We start from the raw sequence: 7,162 nt of genomic DNA, 5'->3' as shown, positions 1-7,162 counted from the left end.
GTGGCTTCAGCTCAGTTCATTTTAAAGTCCCAGTCTCAGTTGGTAGAGCCATCAAATCAGGTTAAACTGTATCTTTTCAAGGCTGTTGTCACCACAAGAACAACTGAAACGAGCTGCTGGAAAAATAATGACTGCTGTTTCTCAGAAACAACGGTGGACCTCTCTGGACGTACAACCTTTTTAAATACCATTTATTTGAATCAATTTACCCAAATGTGAATAAAAAGTCAATCTTAAAACACGAGTAAAAAGTTAGGAACTTGATATGGAGGTGTAATGTATTCTTTATTTATAAATGCTCCAGAGTTAGCCAAAAGGCTATTTTTAATCTGTCGTCCCTGGACAGATGTTACAAAGTCACCCTAAAATCAGAATATAAGTTTAAAATGTCAAAGTTATGCATTATTTACCCTTTGCAAAGCATGCAGAAACAATAAAATTAGAGAGAATATTAATACATTCAGGACACCCTTGTACTACATTGTCAGGTAAAATGAAGACATGCAACACAGAGGCTCATAAAACAACACATACGAAGCAAATAAATGAGGGATAATTATGTTAAATAGAAACAGGGACTAGAGACATGATTATGTTTGACATTGTTACACTAAAAACATACATGTCAGAAGCACAAAATATAAAAGCATGCAGAGAATGTAAAATATATAGGTCAGACTGACACAGCAAAACAACAATAAAAGACATGCATGCATGATAGCTGCGTTATTATAACTGAGGCTAGGAGTTGATACATAGTACACTGGTAAGAGATTATCACACATGCAGTAGTAGAAACTTGGGAGGATGATGAAAATGTAATTACAGGCTGGGTGTAGGTAAAGCCAGTAGAAGAGGCATGGTGAGAGGATTAAGCGATTTCAAAGCTTCTTGTTTTGTTCCTTTTTCTACACGTAACACTACAAGCCACAAACGCTAACACCTTCCATTCATCTACACAAAGGAGAGGGGTGGAGCTGGCTGTCTGTACAAGACAAGAGCAGAGCAACAGGTGAGGGAGGCTCTCCATGTAGGGAATGGAAACACATTTTTGTGTGTCGATTAGCTGAAGGTGTTGGCTGTGTTTGCATACCTCTGTGGCATCTCAAGAAGTTCGCCACCATCCAAAAGTTCATGAGTAAGAACAGCGGGGTTTGTTATGGCCCAGCATCTTAATACTGAACCTGAAACCTTCTGTTTGCTAGAGTTTCGTAGACATCGCTGGGACACTTTGAGAAATATAAGATCTACTGTTTTAAATACTTCAAAACGTATTCAATGCTGCTGAGATACATTTCTCACTCCCAATTATATCTTTTATTCTTCTTATTCATCAGGGGCACACCACTGCAAATAAATGCTAATGTTGTGTCTATATCTGCCGGATGTCTCAATTGTTTCTGTATTTTTCAGCAGCTTGTTCTGCTGACCCCAAATATCCAAAAATCAATGAATGCTGACTTAAAGATGCAAGACCTTATCCTCAGTCCTAAAAGCTACAGTCCATTGTGTTAGTTGAATGTGTTTGACGAGGCTTCTCTTAAGCTACCTAGTTACAGAGGGTGGTAAACAGAGACATAGCTGAATGCAGCAAAAATGTGACTGATAGCGTATATGTGTAATATGAGGACCACAAACAGTTTACTCTTCATAAAAAATCAGCATTGATATGACGAAGATCTCCCGTGAGAGCACACCCACGAGCGGAATCCATACTCCTGGATGAGTCACTCAGCAGGAGTCAAGTTTCTGTGTGGATTATCTTCCTGTTGTAAGCGGTTGGTGTGCCCAAATGACCTATTTGTTTACTCCCTCCACATATGAGAAACTAGGATGGAATTCCACATTCACATGACACAAGAACCCCTTTTCACTCCCAGCTCGTCAAATGCCAACACTTGGTCAGTGGCACCCTTTGGCGTTACCTTATACCCTTACGTAGCAAATAAGCCAAACCATGATCTTTTCCTAAGACAACTTGACAAGTTGGGAATGAGAACGTGTTGGACACAATCTTGTGCAAAATTGGGTTATTAACTTACTTAATGGAGCTTATCTGTGCAGATAAGTCCAGTGCTGATGTCTGCCCATGAATGCTGCAGAGGAACATCAAATCCAGTCTGCATCTCGAATCACATAGGAATTTTCTTCAGTGATCGTCATGACTGCATCATATCTTGAAGTTGTTATGTTGGTATGATAAAAAAAATGTTTTTTCTCACCCTAAAAACAGGATATGTACAGTATTTCAACACACAGAGGTCTGCATTCAAAGCAGCCTCCAGAGAGATTTCATACTCAAGCAACTCCAACCAAAGTCCCAGTGGATGTCTTCCTAAACATAATCAACGTCGACACTGGAATCTCCTGGGCATTTAAGACTCTGGCCCTCTAGTTCAGCACAATGTTAAATTATAGACATGTGGAGAGAGGTTAAGGGCCTAAAAACCTAACTACTCCCCGATGATAAACCCTTCAGCTTCCTCAAAACGACAAAAAAACCATTAAACTCCCGCAACGCATCAGCGCCTCTCCAACAGCACTCTGCCGTCCAAGGCATGAAAGCGAGGGAGATAAAACGGAAACGTTAAATAGGAAAAACATCACAAAGTCTCCCCCCCTCCCCTCCTTTTCCTCTTTCTCATCAAAGTGTGTGAGCGAGACGCGAAGAAATGACGGACCACCATGAGAGAGCGAGTGATGGGAGCCTCGCAATTTGTTTTCTCTTTTTGTTTTCTTATTTTTTTCATCTTGGCTTCTCAGGCAGTTCTTTTTCCTGATAAACAGTCAAGAACTGAGATACAGTGTTGTGGAGATATTTTCATTTTCAGCTGCAGCAGAGGGCTGTGAAGACAATGTGGTTAGAAGTGATGAATATATAGCCAGTGGCTTTAATATCTCTAATACTGGTGATGTGGCAAAGAATAGAGCGGTGTATTAGATAATAATGAAAAAGAAGAAAAAAGATGGTGAGTGCTTTCCAACTCTGCGGTTTTGCTCTCCATTAAGAATGTTTAACTGCATGGTTTTAGTCATAATGCGTCTCTCAGGACTAACAACAGAGCTTTTTACAGTTATAGCCTCATAGTTTGGATGTGCTGAATGTCAAAACACTGAGTTTGCCAAAATAACAGGAAGACAATGCCATAATCCAACAATACAATGCAGGTGTTGAGTAAACCACATAAGGCTCACAGGAATAGTTAAATATTTGGGGAAATGCTCATTTGATTTCTTACCAAGATTAAGATGAAAAGGCCATATGAAACTTTAGCCAGCAAACAGTTAAAAGATTAAACAATCCCTTAATAGTCCCGCAGTGGGGAAATGTGTTCTCTGCATTTGACCCATCCCTAGTATAAATCCATCCACATCAGTAGATGCTCAGAGCAGTCAAGAAGCGTAGTAAAGAGCATCAAAATTATTAGGACTTTCACCCAGGAGGCAGCAAACAGTTCATCCCAAAATCCAAAGTGATCTGTAGTACTTTTTATCAATCTAGATTGTTTTAGAGTGAGTTTACTAGTTTGGAGATATCTGCCTTCTCTATGTATGACACTTGGCTTGTGGTGCTCAAAGCGCCACAAACATACATTTGTAAAGCTCAACAGTAATGTCTCTTTCCAGAAATTATGACACTCGAGAAAACAGGGTTGAAAGTACGCTGCTCCCGTTCTAATCATCCAACGCTAATTATAGCCACAATAACAATGGCGTGACCAATGGGCAGAGTTATAAACCAAAGAAGACTTTGTAGCCACAGTTTAAGGAAACTCTTCTGATACCTCCAACCTTGTCGCAATCTTGTTTAATCTGAAGGTCAATGGTTCACAGACCCAGTGTTGATCTAGTGTTGATGCTGAAAGGAAGACCGGATCTAGACTTGGTGAAGAATGCTCGCTGGCTGGATGCTTGTGACAGCTCAAATCTTGCCTGTTGCCTGCTGACTTCCTGGCCTGCAGACTCTTTGGCTGAACAGAGTAATGGTGGCGAGCTGATGGGCTAGAAGAGCTGATTTGGTGGCTGGCTCACTGGCACTAATAGTTATAGTGGATGGAATGTCTGGCCTGTAATGGCTGTGTCTCTGCCTGGCTATATTTGGCAGGTTGTCCTTCTGACTCACCGGCAGCATTGCTGGTTATACAGTCTAGTTGCCTGGATATATTGGCTGACTCATCGGCTTAGGGACAGTTTGGCCCTGTGCTGGTTCTGTTTCAGAGAGTAACCATCACTGATGTGGTTTCCCTTTGGGCACTTAGTTTCAATTCAAAAAATCTTAAAATACGATACAAATTTTTTTTCGTATCAATTAAATGTACTCAACATGGGGAGTACTAATCAGCCTGTGAAAACATCATAATGTTTTGATGATGTCATTGGGTTTATCTTAGAGACTACAGATTTTCAATGGAAAGCCTGTAGTACAAACTCATTATCTGCATGGACTAAGACCCAACCCCTACATTTTAGGGGTGTTATCATTTTGATCATAGGCTTGACAGGAAATGGAGAATAACATTCAAAGACTCTGTGGCGGACTTGAAACGGGGACCTTGCCGTTAGAAGTCAACACTGTAAACTTTTGGCTATGAGGGCGCCCCATACCTGCTTCACTATGACCCTCAATGGTGCTGCTGTTTTGCTTCATTTCATCCACTAATGCAGTGGCCGGTCAAAACATGTCTGTTCGGTATGGGCTGGATGCTTGGCCTGTGGTGTTTCTGCTTGCAGATCTCCGCTCAAACAAACAAGTTTACACTCAATACTGCGCTCCCTTTGCTCTTCCTTCCTCAGCAATACATCTGTCATGACAGAGTAGCAGCACACACCCAAGTCTCGGCTAGGTATGGTCAGAAACACCAGTGAAGCACACTCCAGTTGAGGAAAAAACACCAGGGGCAGACCTGGCGACTGTGGCTAAGTGGAGAGCAGGGTCGTCCTTCAATCAGAGGATCGGTCGTTCGATCCCCAGCTCTGCTAGTTGCATGTCGATGTGTCCTTGAGCAAGGCACAGCTACAGGAGCAACATTGCTCCCGTAGCTGTGCCTACAGTGTGTGAATGTAGATAGTCTCATGGGCAGGTGGCATGGTAGCCCCTTCCATCAGTGTATGAATGAGTGTGAATGGGTGAATGATGACATGTAGTGTGAAAGAGCTTTGAGTGGTCGGAAAGACAAGAAAAGTACAGTCCATTTACCATTTACCTTAGGCCAGGTAGGCAACTGCCAGGGTCCCCCAAACTGCAAGGTGCTGAAACAGCTATAGATGTATTATGATGTTGAGATATGAATAATATTGAATTATGTTACTATTCTTAATCATTGCGCCCCAAAACAACTTAGAAAAACCATACAGATCACTTAAGAAGTATGCAACTCAACTGTATACTACTTGAGAAAATCATTGATGACTACATTTACCTGACAGAGAAATATTATTGGTTATGTTACAGTTTCAGATTTGACTGACATGAACAGGTGGCCAGGCCCTGCTTAGCTGAGTTGTTTCGCTGAACCCAACATTATGAGTACTATAAATTAGTATTGCAAAAATGAACACAATTTGAGTTGCAATGGTAGAGAAAAGAAGTTCCATTTTAACATTATCCAGCATTCATGTCGTGTTGGTCGGCTATATCCAGCATCCAGCAGCAAAAGCTAACTGCAGTCAGTGAGCCGCTGTCTGCCCATTATGGACAACAAGCTGAACTGCACAGCACTGTGTGCTTAGTTATTCAAATTGAATATGTTGTGTGTCCAAATTGCACCAAATTCGAAAAAGCACTCCCTTGGGTTCCTTTCAGTACACTTGCCAAATGTGAAGTAGATCAGATGAGCGGTTCCCCAGACACGTGATCAAACACACAGAAAGACAGAAAGAAATTCCTTGCTTTGTTTTGTCCGAATGTTACCTCATCCTCTCTTCCCACAGGACATTCTATACATATGCAGCCTGGTCTTACTTCCAGGGCGTCAAATACGGACGCGTGGGCAGTGACCCTTGACGTCTTGATACTGACAAACCGAGGCTTCCTTTAGCATCTGACTGAGCCGCACAGTGTAAACTCCAATGTAAACCCATCCACGTCATTATTAGGTGGTCAGAGCAACTGACGTAGTATTTAGAGCAAGACGTCCACTAATGGTGGAGGAGAGGTGGATCGGTCAAACAAACACAGGACTTTTACTCAGGGGACTGGTGTTTTTACTGATGATGTTCAGTCACGTGACTTTACGTGATTTCAGCCTAAAGTCTGGTAGCAGAACCCGCTTACAAACCTGGGGCATGGAGCTAGAAAGAGATGGGTATTTACCAGACAGGGTGAAATGAAAGTGTAGGAGGCCTGACCCATTTTAGGTAATAGAAGTCAGGATATCTCATCTGTGCTCCATCAATTAGTTTTGAAATCTGTCTTTCTCAAAACCCCAACTTTACAAAATATATTGCTAAATTGTTGCAGCATACAATGTTTTTTAGGCAACGGTGTGCTTCCAAAATTGTGGTAACAGTTCGAGAACCACAAAGCCAGCTCCTTCAAGAAATGGTTTTCTTAGCTTCTTGAGGAAGAGCTTCATTGGCCCGCACACAGCCCATCCTTCAACCCCATCCAACATATGTACGATAAACTGGAATGGCAACTTAGACCATGAGTCAGACCTGATCACCCAACAACAGTGTTGGACCTTGCTAGTTCTCTTGTAGCTGACTGGGAGCAAATCCCTGCAGCCAGGTCTCAACATCTGGTTGGAAGACTGAAACCAGAAGAGTCTGTTATAGCAGCAGATCAACACTCACAGCTTTGGAATTAAATAATATTTGGGTGTCCGTATATGTTTGACCATGTGGTATATTTTCTTGAATAGAAAATTTAAAAAATCTGGTTTCTTATTTTAGTTCTTATAAAAATAAAATGTCCAATACAAATGTGACGAATATTTTCTGTAAATGACAACATGGCCACATGGAGACTGAAGCAGTGGATTGTATGAAGTGTGTCCTCTGGAGTTATTCTACACTGAGATAAGTCATTTCAACTCTTTTACTGTCAAGTTGTGTGAAACAATAAAATATAGACATTATTTATTCATGCGGTATGAAAGCAACAAAGCAACACAGGCAGACAGCGCGTCCATAGGAAAAACATTTTATTGAAAAACATTTT

This window comes from Pholis gunnellus (genome assembly GCF_910591455.1).
Source record: "Pholis gunnellus genome assembly, chromosome: 12".
NCBI lineage: Eukaryota > Metazoa > Chordata > Actinopteri > Perciformes > Pholidae > Pholis > Pholis gunnellus.
Note: the sequence above shows the minus strand (reverse complement) of the source record.